Source organism: Halichoerus grypus, chromosome 6, assembly GCF_964656455.1.
Source record: "Halichoerus grypus chromosome 6, mHalGry1.hap1.1, whole genome shotgun sequence".
NCBI classification, from domain to species: Eukaryota; Metazoa; Chordata; class Mammalia; order Carnivora; family Phocidae; genus Halichoerus; species Halichoerus grypus.
Genome location: NC_135717.1, coordinates 5,380,858 through 5,394,578, shown reverse-complemented (window position 1 = coordinate 5,394,578; position 13,721 = coordinate 5,380,858). Strand labels below are relative to the sequence as shown.

Here is a 13,721-nt window from a genome sequence, read left to right as displayed (position 1 = left end):
TGTGACATTCTGCATTCCTACCAGCAGTGAATGAGAGAGTTCCTGTTGCTCCACATTCTCAGCATTTGGTGTTGTCAGTTTTCTGGATTTTAGCCATTCTGATAGGTGTGTAGTGGTATCTCATTGTTTTAATTTGCAGTTTCCTAATGGTATATGATGTGAAGCATCTTTTCACATGCTTATTTACCATCTGTGTATCTTTTTTGGTAAGGTGTCTGTTTAGATCTTTTGTTCATGTTTTAATTGAGTTTGTTTTCTTTTTGTTTTAATGGTTCTTTATGTATATTTTGAATACAAGTTCTTTATCAGATATGTGCGTTGCAGATATTTTCTCCCAGTCTGACTTGTCTTCTCATTATTTTTAAGAGTGTCTTTTACAGATGAGTTTTTAATTTTAGAGAGCGGGGAGGAGGGACAGAGGGAGACAGAATCTTAAGCAGGCTCCACACCCAGCACAGAGCCCAACTTGGGGCTCAGTCTCACAACCCTGAGATCATGACCTGAGCCGAAATCAAGAGTTAGACGCTTAACCAACTGAGCTACCCAGGCGCCCCACAGACTGGTTTTTAATTTTAATGAAGTCCAACTTACCAGTTTTTTTCTTTCATGGATCATGCTTTTGATGTTGTCTCTAAAAACTTATCACTAAACCAAGGTCATGTAGATTTCCCTGATGTTTCTTAGAGTTTTATAATTTTTCATTTTGCATTGAAGTTTATGATCGATTTTGAGTTTAACTTTTTTTTTTTTTTAAAGATTTTATTTATTTATTTGACAGAGAGAGAGAGCGAGCGAGAGCAGGAACACAAGCAGGGGGAGTGGGAGAAGGAGAAGCAGGCTTCCCGCTGAGCAGGGAGCCTGATGCGGGGCTCGATCCCAGGACCCTGGGATCATGACCTGAACTGAAGGCAGGCACCCAACGACTGAGCCACCGAGGCGCCCCTTGAGTTTAATTTTTATGAAAGGTATAAGGTCAATGATAGGATCACATGATTTTTCTTTTCTTCCTTAGCTTGTTGATGTGATGAATTGCCTTGATTGACTTTTGAATGTTGAACCAGTCTTGCATACATAGAATACATTCCACTGGCCATAATTTATAATTCTTTTCATACATTATTGGAAATGATTTGCTAATACCTTGTGGAGGATTTTTGCATCTCTCTTTATGAGAGATACTCATAGATTCATAGTTTTCCTTTCTTGCTGTATCTTTTTTTTTTTTAAGATTTTATTCATTTGAGAGAGAGGGAGCATGAGCTGGGGGGCGGGGAGGGAGAGGGACAAGCAGACTCCCCACTGTGCGTAAAGTCCGGCATGGGGCTCAACCCCAGGACCCTGAGATTGTGACCTGAACCGAAGTCGGATGCTTAACCAACTGAGCTACCCAGGCACCCCTTTCTTGCTATATCCTTACCTGGTTTTGGTATTAGGTTAATGGTGGCCTCATAGAGTAAGTTAGAAAGTGTTCCCTTTGCTTCTGTTTCCTGGACGAGATTGTAGAGAACTGGTATCATTTCTCCAAATATTTAAATATTTGGTAGAATGCACCAGTGAAACCATCTAGGCCTGTTGCTTTTATGTTTGGATGATTATTAATTGTTGATTCAATTCCTTTATTTGATATGGGCCTATTCAGATTATCTGTTTCTTGTGTGAGTTTTAATAGATTGTGTCTTTCAAGGAATTGGTCTGTTTTATCCAAGTTATCAAATTTGTGGCATAGAGTTCGTTATATTCTTTTAACATCCAGGAGATCAGAAGTAATAGCCTCTCTTTCATTTCTGATATTAGTACGGGTTTGGTTCTAAACCACCACAATAAAGCCAGTCAAATAAATTTTTTGGTTTCCAGTGCATATAAAAGTTATGTTTACCCTATACTGTGGTCTGTTAAGTGTACAATAGCATAATGTCTAAAAGAAAAGTATGTACCTTAATTTAAAAGTATTGCTTAAAAAAATGCTAACTATTATGTGAGCTTTCAGTGAGTTGTAATCTTTTTGCTGGAGGAGGGTTTTGCCTCAATGTTGATGGCTACCAACTGTGATCAGGGTGGTGGTTGCTGAAGGCTGGGGTGGCTGTGACAAGTTCTTAAGACAACAGTGAAGCTTGCCACATCAATTAACTCTTTCACAAATGATCTCTCTGTGGCATGTGATGCTTTTTGATATGCATGTGATGCATTTTGCCCACAGTAGAACTTCTTTCAAAATTGAAGTCAATCCTCTCAATCCCTGCTGCTCCTTTATCAACTTAGTTTATGTAATATTCTAAATCCTTTGTTGTCACTTCAAGAGTCTTCACAGCATCTTCACCAGGAGTAAATTCCATCTCAAGAAACCACTCTTTGCTCATTCACAAGAAGCAGATCCTCATGCGTTCAGGTTTTATCACAAGATTGCAGCAGTTCAGTCCCACCTTCACACTCCACTTTGATTCTACTTCTCTTGCTGTTTCCACTACATCTTCAGTGACTTCTTCCACCAAAGTCTTAAACCCTCAAAGTCATTCATGAAGGTTGGAATCAACTTCTTCCAAACTCCTGTTAATGATATTTTGACCTTTTCCCATGAATCACAAATGTTCTTAATGATATCTAAGAGGGTGAATCCTTTCCAGAAGGCTTTTAGTTTACTTTGCCCAGATCCATTAAAGGAATCACTGTTTATGGCAGCGATAACCTTATGAAATAGATTTCTTAAATGATAAGACTTGCAAGTTGAAATGACTCCTTGATCCATGGGCTGCAGAATGGATGTTGGACTAGCAGGCAGGAAAACAGCATTAATTTCATGGTTCCTCTCTGTCAGAGCTCCTGGGAAACCAGATGCATTGTCAATGAACAGTAATATTTTGAAAGGAACCTTTTTTTCTGAACAGTAGATCTCAACACTGGGCTCAAAATATTCAGTAAACCATAGTGTAAATAGGTGTGCTGTCATCCAGGCTTTGTTGTTGCATTTATAGAACACATGCAGAGTAGATTTATTTTTAATTTTTTAATTAACATATAGTGTATTATTTGTTTCAAGGGTACAGGTCTGTGATTCATCAGTCTTACACAGTTCACAGCGCTAACCATAGTACTTACCCTCCCCATTGTCCATCCCCCAGCTACCCCTCCACTCTAGCAACCCTCAGTTTGTTTCCTGAGATTAAGAGTCTCTTATGGTTTGTTTCCCTCTCTGGTTTCATCCTGTTTCATTTTTCCCTCCCTTCCCCAATGATCCTGTCTTGTTTCTCAAATTCCTCATATCAGTGAGATCATATGATATTTATCTTTCTCTGATTGACTTATTTCGCTCAGGATAATACCCTCTAGTTCTATCCACGTCATTGCAAATGGCAAGATTTCATTTTTTTGATGGCTGCATAATACTACATTGTATATATATACCACATCTTCTTTATCCATTCATCTGTTGATGGACATCTAGGCTCTTTCCGTAGTTTGGCTATTGTGAACATTGCTGCTATAAACATTGGGGTGCACGTACCCCTTCAGATCACTACATTTGTATCTTTGGGGTAAATAGCCAGTAGTGCAATTGCTGGGTCGTAGGGTAGCCCTATTTTCAACTTTTTGAGGAACCTCCGTACTGTTTTCCAGAGTGGCTGCACCAGCTTGCATTCCCACCAACAGTGTAGGAGGGTTCCCCTTTCTCTGCATCCTCGCCAACATCTGTCATTTCCTGACTTGTTAATTTTAGCCATTCTGCCTGGTGTGAGGCGGTATCTCATTGAGGTTTTGATTTGTATTTCCCTGATGCCGAGTGATGTTGAGTACTTTTTCATGTGTCTGTTGGCCATTTGGATGTCTTTGCAGAAATGTCTGTTCATGTCTTCTGCCCATTTCTTGATTGGATTATTTGTTCTTTGGGTATTGAGTTTGAGAAGTTCTTTATAGATTTTGAATACTAGTCCTTTATCTGATATGTTATTTGCAGATATCTACTCCCATTCTGTCGGTGTCTTTTGGTTTTGTTGACTGTTTCCTTTGCACAAGCAGAGTAGATTTAGCATAATTCTTAAGGGCCTTAGGATTTTGGGAATGGTAAATGAGCCTTGGCTTCAACGTAGTTACTAGCTGCATTACCCCCTGACAAGAGACTCAGTCTGTCCTTTGAAGTTTTGAAGCCAGGGAAAGGCTACGAAGGTCCTCAAAGTCCTAAATGGGATCTTCTAATATTTCCTCTACATTGAAGATCTGTTGTTTAGCATAGGCACCTTCATGAATGATCTGCTAGATCTTCTGGATAACCGCTCAGCTTCTACATCAGCACTTGTATTTCTACACCACTTTTATGTTATGGAAACAGCTTCTTTCCTTAAACTTCATGAACCAGCCCATGCTAACTTCAGACTTTTTTTCTGCAGCTTCCTCACCTCTCCGCCTTCATGGGATTGGGGAGAATTAGGGCCTTGCTCTGGATTAGGCTTTTGCTTAAGGGAATGTTGTGGCTGGTTTGATCTTCCATCCAGACCACTAAAACTGTCTCCGTATCAGCAATCAGATTGTTTTGCTTTCTTATCATTTGTGTATTCACTGGAGTGGCACTTTTAATTTCCTTCAAGAACTTTTCCTTTGCGTTCACCACTCAGCTGTTTTGGTGCAAGAGGGCCTTACTTTCAGCCTAGCTTGGCTTTTGACATGCCTTTCTCACAAAACTTAATCACATCTAGTTTTTGATTTAAAGTGAGCAATGAATCTTCTTCTCACTTGAACACTTAAAGGCCATTATAGGGTTATTAATTAGCCTAATTTCAATATTGTTGTGTCTCAGGGTATAGGGAGGCCTGAGGAGAGGAAGTGAGGCAGGGGAGCTGTTGGTTTGTGGACCAGTGAGAGCACATTTATTAAGTTTGCGGTCTTATATGGGTGAGGTTTGTGGCGCCCCAGAACAATTATAATAGTAACATCAAAGATTGTTGATCACAGATCACCATAACAAATATAATAATAATGAGAAAGTTTGAATAATTGTGAGAATTACCAAAATGTGACAGTCACAAAGTGAGCAAATGCTGTTGGAAAATGGCACCAGTAGACTTACTTCACATGGGGTTGTCACAGACCTTCCAATTTATAAAAAATGCAATATCTGGAAAGTGCGATAAGGCAGAGCACAATAAAACAAGTTATTCCTGTAATTCGTGTCTTCTCTCTTTCTCTCCAGGTTAGCCTAGCTAGAGGTTTACCAGGAGTATTTCAAAGAGCTAGCTTTTGATTTCATTGACTTTTCTTTATTGTTTTCCTGTTTTCATTTGTTTATGCTCTAATTTTTATTAGTTCTTTTCTTCTGCTTGCTTTAGTTTAAATTTTTCTTTCTTTGGTTTTTTTTTTTTTTAAGATTTTATTTATTTATTTGACAGAGACACAGCGAAAGAGGGAACACAAGCAGAGGGAGTGGGAGAGGGAGAAGCAGGCTTCCCGCTGAGCAGGGAGCCCTATGCGGGGCTCGATCCCAGGACCCTGGGATCATGACCTGAGCCGAAGGCAGACGCTTAATGACTGAGCCACTCAGGCGCCCCTTTCTCTGGCTTCCTAAATTGGAAGCTCAGATTATTGGCTTAACATCTTTCTTTTCTAATACATGCATTGAATGCTATAAATTTCCCTCTAAGTACTGCTTTTGCTGCAGTGCACAAATTTTGGTGTGTTGTATTTTCATTCAAATATTTTTACATTTCTCTTGATTTCTTCCTTGATCCATGTGTTATTTAGAAGTATGTTGTTTCATCTCCAAATATGTTGGGATTTTTTCCAGCTAGCTTCCTGTTACTGATTTCTAGTTTAATCCCATCGTGGTATGGGGACATTCTTTGTATGATTTCCATTCTTTTAAATTTGAGGTATGTTTGATGACCCAGAATATGGTATATCCTAGCAAATGTTTTGTGTGAGCTTAAAAAGAATGTGCATGTGATGAGCACTGGGTGTGATACACAACTGATGAATCGTTGAACACTGCATCAAAAACTAAGAATGTACTAAATGTTGGCTAATTGAACATTAAAAAAAAATGCATTCTGCTGTTAAGTGACGTATTCTGTCCTTTAGATCCAGTTGATTGATGGTGCTGTTCAGTTCCGTTTTCCAGCTGTCATTCTGCTGACTGGATCTGTCAGTTACTGAGAGAGAATACTGAAGTCTCCAACTAGTATAGTGGGTTCATCTGTTTCCTCAGGCATTTCAGCTCTCTCTGAGGGGCACATACACATGAAGTATTGCTATGGCTTCTGGGGGAATTGATTACTTTATCCCAGTGTCACGCCCCTCTTTATCCTGGATAATTTTTGTCCTGAAGTCTGCTCTTAAGAAATTACTGTAGCTACTTCAGCTTTCTTTTGGGGTTAGTGTTAGCTTGGCATATCTTCTCCATCCCTTTACTGTTAATATATATGTGTCTTTATATTTTAAAAGTGGCTTTTTTGTAAACAGAATATACTTGGGTCTTGTTTTGTTGTCTCTTTTGTCAGTCTTTTAATTGGTACATTTAAACCATTTATATTTAAAATGATTAGGGACATAATTGGATTACTATCACCATACTTGTAATTGTTTTATATTCTTTGCACTTGTTCATTTTCTTTTTAAAAAATCTTCCCCATTTTCTGCCCTTTCTGATTTTAATTGAGCATTTTATGTTCCATTGTCTTTCCTTTCTTAGCATACTGATTACTCTTAAAAAAATTTTTTTTCCTAGTGGTTACCCTAAGGTTTGGTAGTATATATTTACAGCCAGTCTAGGTCCACTTTCAGATTCCACCATACCACTTCATGGAGGTTGGGGGGGTGAGTGGCACACAGGTTCCTTGTGGCGGAGCATTACCATTCCTCCCTCCTGTCCTCTGTAGCACTGTTGTCATTTACTGGACTTATCAACAAGCTGGAACCACTCCATACGTTGTTGCTATTTTTACTTTGAATAAAGAGTTACCTATTATATTAAATAAGAATAAAAAATACAAGGTTTGATTACCTTCATCTATTCCTTCTTTAATGCTCTTCATTTCCATCAACCTTAAAAGTAAAATAACCAGCTAGTGGACCAGCAAAATGAGTTTATTTGGGAATTGCAATTTGGGGTGTGCAAACTATGACAAACCATAGGCAAGTCCAGAAAACAAAGGAGAGGGGCTTGCTTTTATAGATGAAAGGAGGAAGTTCCGGGCTGTTTGGAATGAAAGCCCATTGGAGGAGGGCGAGAGTTCAGGGTTGTGGGGACTTCTCATGGCTGAACTGTTGCTGGGCAGGAGGACATCTTTTCTCCTCCTGGGGTAGTAAGCTGCTTCCTGTTGGGAAATGCAAACACACTGCCTTTTTCCTGCCGAGGTCTGTAGGTAGCACAAGTCCTGGTGCACAGGAACCCCCCCCTTGGGGCTTTCAGGCTCCATTTGAAATGAGGCTTCTTTTGTTCATTTTCATTTCTTTATGTAGATCCAAGTTTCTGGCCTATATGATTTTCTCCGGAAGAACCTCAAACTTCAGTTTTCCTCTGATGTCCTTGTTTTTATTTCCCTCTACCCCCTCTTTTCTTTAGGTTTCCTTCAAAAATCCTTCCAAATGAAGTCAGATGTAAACCCTGTTGATGGGTGATATAAATAGTAAAGTAATTGGGGAGGGGGATAATTCTATAATTTTAGATTTAAATCTCCATTTTTTGTTCTGTGGGGTGTTCTTGGTTTTTAGTGGGCCACAGTACCTGGGATATGACCTTCAGAAGAGTTTCTTAGCCTTTTTTTTTTTTTTCCCTCCTCTTATATGAGACATGAAGGCTGGATTTAGCTAATTATCCTTCCTCAGGTCAGATAAGGCTTTAGTAAAACAGTTTCTCTTGAGGGCTAGCCTTCCTTATACAGGACAAAACAAGAACAGAACAACCCTGGGCCTGTTTCACCAAAATGGTTATATTCCCCCTCCCCCTGCCAGAAGCCCCAGGGGGATTTTCTCCAGTCTTCATGATAAGAACTTGGTGGGGGCTCCTAGCAGTAACACTCATGAAAGTGTGAGACTCTCCCCTAAGACTGAGCACCCTGGAGTTTTTAACTCAAGCTGGTCCAGGATGAGCCTCCAGCAACCATCAGTTACAGTTAAGTTTCTAGCAGTCCTGGCCCCTGCATTGGTTTCTGCTGCCAGTAAACTATGATTCTCCATATTAGCCTATCTCTGGTTTTCAGGGCAGATCTTTACCTGTGAACTTAATTCTCTAATGAACCTAAGAAGCACTGTTGTTTTTCAGTCTGTTTAGCTTGTTTCTTGATGTGAGTAAAAGAGTGATGATTTCCAGGCTCTTTACATGTTGGAGCAGAAACCAGAAGTGCCCTCGGCGGTTCATTTCTAACCAGTAGTGGTCGGTCAGATGTGTCTGTTCTCTGTGGGTCATTCCTGATACAGTTTAAGTACAGGATTGTCAGTACTTAAAACTGAGGTGCCAAATATTTTGTTTAATGAAGGGAAAGGCTATGAAGTGGAGGAGAGTAGAGTATACTATGTGTGTTCTTTTTTGATAATAGGAGATGGACAGTTTCTCCTTTGGGGACCCTGGGAATGGGGGAAGAAACATGAGAGGAGCACTGAGCTGAGTTTAGGAGAGGTAGGTGTCCGTTTGTCTTTTTTTGTAAGTTTTAATTTGAGTTAATTTAAGTTTAAGATGTTTAATTCTGAAACATTTTTTTTTTTTTAAAGATTTTATTTATTTATTTGAGAGAGAGAATGAGACAGAGCATGAGAGGGTCAGAAGGAGAAGCAGACTCCCTGCCGAGCAGGGAGCCCGATGTGGGACTCGATCCTGGGACTCCAGGATCATGACCTGAGCCGAAGGCAGTCGCTTAACCAACTGAGCCACCCAGGCGCCCATTCTGAAACATTTTAAGCATATTAAAGTATATGAAAGAATACATAGATGTGTGTGTGTGTGTGTGTGTGTGTGTGTGTGTGTGTGTGTGTATATATATGTGTATATATATATATATATATATAACAAAAAAATGTTGAAACTAATGTGGTAACTAGTTCTAAGTTGACACCTCATACGTGGACTTTATTTCCAGAAAACAAGCACTCCCAAAAAGAAAGCCATGTTGCGAAGCGTGTGGGCCCATTCTGTTGAGTGTCATGCATTATTGAATTGATTTGCTACTCATGTCTGGATGCGCACACCTTACCAGCCAGTATTTCTCTTCAGAGCACAGGAAAGCACTATACTCACCAACCCTGTGAAGTAGATATTCTAGTTATCATACAACTGAGAATACCGAGGCTCCATGAGGTTACCTGGAGAGAGGAGGTTAAGGAACCTACCAGGGGCTTGTCTGGCACCATTGCATCTTCCTGCACATGCTCTGACCTTTGCCCAATCTTTGTGCCCTTTGAGTTCTGTGTGGGTGATTACGGTCCAGAGCACCCCACTTTCTGAAAATGCTTCCAATCTTTTTGCTTTCACCGCACCCCACTCTTTTCCAGCCTCCTTGACCAGCCTTTCGTCTTCACGAGTTCTTCCTAAACATCTTGTGTTCTGTCGCTGAGAGATCAGCAGTAGCTCCTGGCCTTTTATTACGAAAGAACAATGTCCTTTGGGCAACCTATTCTAGGCCTATATATAAAAGTTCATTTGTTCTGTGTCTAAAGGGACTCCACTCCTCTGCAAGAGGGAAAAAATGTTTAGGTTTGTAGCTACAACTTCTGTTTGGCTCAGAGAACTCAACACACTTCTTCATCAGCCAGCACGGGATTGACCACCAGAGGAGGATGAAATCATTTTATTCTTCTTCAAAAATAAATAAATAAACAAATTTAATACTGGCCGAAGAATTGGTAGGAAATAAACCTGTATCAGAAACTCTAAAAGGGGATGAATGGTCAGAAACACAAGATCTTACTTCTGAAATGCCAGGTCTTTGTGATCATATTCAGGTGGTACATTCTTGGCTAGGATGCTAAGTCATTTTGTATCCTGTGAGTATCAAATCTGGGCATAAAGTGTTCATCTGCCTCTCATTTGTGACACTAATCTTGATTGTCCAGTGAAGGGGTTGTCTTATTTCTCCACTGTAAAGTTAATATATTTTTTTTACTGCTACTAATAAGCTATGTGGGAGGAACACTTTCAGACTATGCAAGTATCTTATTCCTCATCAACATTTATTCCTTAGATTTAGCATCTATTAATGAATTTTTCCTGGACCAGTGTTTACTTGTTGCTGAGTGATGATTTTCTAACTCTAACACTCCCTCCATGTTTACTAGTTGGCACTTACTTATAGCAGGAGCCCTCCTTTCTTGCCTCTTTATCTATTTATTGTTGTGGACCCATGGATTCCAAGATTTTTTCAATGATTTATAACTTATTACTGTCCTTAATTACTTTGGTGCTCAAACTATCCTGTATTTGGCCAGTAAGAGCTCTTTCAGGCTGACTCTCATCCATTCATTCACTCATTCATTCATTCATTTATTCTTGTGTACTTCCTTACTTTCTTGCATAATGGTATGTTCCAGGCTCATCTTGTCTCTTCTCAGTTGTGGAATCAATAGCCATTTTTTTCTGAGGAGTGATACTTCCTTTTAGTAGGGAATGATATTAGAAACTAAAATTTGAATATTAGGTGTGCTCATTGCTATTGAGGTATCATCTTGGTCTTTTCAGCAAGCAGAGCTAGGAAATATATACATCTATATAATGTATACTGTAAACCTACATATACACAAAAACAGACCTATATATATGCGTATATACACTTGGACATATAAAAATAAGCATATGCACTTACATATTTTGGAAATGTGTGTGAACGTTGGCTCCCAGTAACCTTAACATATTTATACATTTTCTCAATCTCTGATACATCTAAAATAGTTCTGGAATTATTAAAAATTTTTATCAATTTAAACTAATATGACACTATATGTTAATTATACTTGAATTTAAAAAATAAAAAGAAAGTCTTGGGCACCTGGGTGGCTCAGTTGGTTAAGCATCTGCCTTTGGCTCAGGTCATGATCCCAGGGTCCTGGGATCGAGTCCCACATTGGGCTCCCTGCTCAGTGGGGAGCCTGCTTCTCCCTCTCTCTCTGCCCCTCCCCCCCTGCTTGTGCTTGCTCGCTCGCTCACTCCCCCTCTGTGTTAAATAAATAAATAAAATCTTTAACCAAAAAAAAATTATTTAAAAAAAATAAAAGTCTTGAAGAGATATCTGCACACCCATGTTTATAGCAGCATAACTCATAATAGCCAAGAGGTAGGAAGAACCCAGGTGTCCATCAACATTTTTTTCCAAGTGATGAATGGATAAATAAAATGTGGAATATCCATACAAGGGAGAATTATTCAGTCTTGAAAGGAAATTCTGGGGCACCTGGGTGGCTCAGATGGTTAAGCGTCTGCCTTCGGCTTAGGTCCTGGGATCCTGGGATCGAGCCCCACATCGGGCTCCTGGCTCAGCGGGGAGCCTGCTTCTCCCTCTCCCTCTGCCTCTCTCCCTGCTCATGCTCTCTCTCTCTCTCTCTCTGTCTCAAATGAATAAATAAAATCTTTAAAAAAAAAAAAATTCTGACACATCCTATAGGATGGATGAACCTTGAGGACATGGTACCAACTAAACCAGTTACAAAAGGAAAAAAAAGGTATCGATTTATAATATATTACAAGTTTATTTATATTAAATAAACTTAAGTATTATTAGAATTAAAAAATAATATATTTTGGAATACAAAAAAGAAAACCCACTAAAAGGAGTTCAGAGTTTGTAGGTTTGCCATTCACCCTGTCTACTGATTTCTTTTTCCTGTGCTGAATATTGTGATAAAATGTTGTAGAGACTCAATTGTTATCTTCTCTTAAGATTGTGAAGTTTTATTCTAGTAGGCAGTTAAATTATTAGTGGAAAACCCTGACTTGTAGAGGCTTAATTGTAGATTTTTTCTGGTGGTTCTATTTTGGTTTTGCCCTTAGTCCTATGATTTAGTCTTATTCCTAAGGTACGTCCCTACTGGATGTCAGTGGGCAGCCTGTGTTATTTACCAAGCCTTTCTCACTTGGTGGGACTTGAATTCCCAACTCTGTGTCCCCAATACTGTGTGTCTACTGAGAATCTCTGCTAAACTCCACATCCTTCCAGCTGCTGATTTTCTTAGAGTCTCACCCTGTGCGTGCACGATTTAGGTGTTAGCCAAGGGTTTGAGAGGAATTTATATACAGATTTTGGGTCTTCTTGCTCCATTGTGTGAGTTTATTCTACAATTTATCCATTCCAGTGATGATAGATGTTTGAGTTGTTTCTGGCCTGAAGATATGAATAAAGCTGCTATGAACATTCTTGTGCTTGTCTATTGATAAACAAATGTACTCATTTCTCTTGGGAATATATCTAGGAGTAAAATTGCTAGGTCACAGAGTAGGCAGATTTGTTTATCAGATACTTTTCTGGAATGTTTTATAAATGGAATCATACAATATGTAGCTTTTTTAGTCTGGCTTTTTTCTTTTACTATATTTCTGAAATTTATACATGTTATGTCTGTCAGTAGTTAATTTCTTTTTATTATTGGATAGTATTCCATTCTTGAAATGAGTGTTTAGAGCATTGATTTTTTTTCACTCATTCTTTTCTAATATGCATTTGAAGGCTATAAATTTCCTCTAACCGCAGCTTTAGTTGCATCTTACATGTTCTTATATGCTGTATTTATTATTTCATTTGAAAATAATTTTAACTTCTGTTGTGTTTTCTTCTTTGACCTATGGGTTATTTAGAAGTCTGTTTCTTCATTCCCAATATATGGACATTTTCTGGTTACCTTTCTGTTAATGATTTCTAGTTTAATTTAGCTGTGGTTAAGAACATACTCAGTATGATTTCGGTCCTTTGAAATATAGTGAGCCTTTCTTTTGATCCATTTTTAATATACTGTTTGCTTTAAAAATGAAGTTACCAGATATAGTATTTCTGTATATGTTCACCAGATCAAGTGTATTTATCATCCAGGTCATCTATATCTGTAGTGCTATTTTTGTCTGCTTGTTCTAATCATTTACTAAGGGAAGTGTATTGAAGTCTCCTACAATTATTATTGACTTATCTATTTTTTATAATTCAGTTTTAGTTTAAATATGTTGACTATGTTAATTATGCATACAAATAAAAATTTTTTCCATCTTCCAGATGAATTGAACTTTTTCCCATTATGAAATGATTGTTTTTATGTCTAATGTTTCTCACCCTCTTTGACTACTTTGTCTTGTTTGGTTTTAATAAACCTACATGAGCTTTCTTTTGGTTAGTGTTTGCTATGTATCTTACTCCATCCTTTTACTCTCTATCCCTGTATTTAAGGTATATCTCTTATAAACAAAATATAATTGTGTTTTTTTAATCCTAACAATCTTTGTCTTTTAATTAGATTATATAGTCCATTTACATTCAATGTAATTACTTTTTGCTTTCTACTGTCTATGTTTATTTCTTCGATTGACCTCTTTTTGACTGGTTGTTTTTTCCTCTCTATTTGCTTGGTAGTTAGATGCATTTTATTCTTTTAGTGGCTACCCTAGTGGCATTTTTTCTTATCAAAGTCAGATGTTACTTGGCACTTAACTTTCATCTCAGACTATGAAAGAACTTTGGAACGCTATATAATTCTAATGTATAACTTCTGTTTGTCACACTTGTTTTCATAGGATGGTATAAATCACAATCAGTGGTAGAATAATTACAGTC

At 38.3% G+C, this 13,721-nt stretch overlaps 1 protein-coding gene across 6 annotated transcripts in view; it reads left to right on the top strand.

Moving 5' to 3' along the window:
* The window catches only part of BAIAP2L1 (BAR/IMD domain containing adaptor protein 2 like 1), a 104,816-nt gene that overhangs the window by 60,449 nt on the left and 30,646 nt on the right, over positions 1–13,721 (top strand). The window contains exon 1 of one of the 6 annotated variants that reach the window (XM_078074327.1): positions 8,522–8,599. The exons of the other annotated variants lie outside the window; for them this stretch is intronic. The gene's annotated coding sequence lies outside the window, so the exon portion shown is untranslated. Of the gene's footprint in view, positions 1–8,521; positions 8,600–13,721 lie in introns of those variants that run through there. 6 annotated transcript variants of the gene reach the window in all.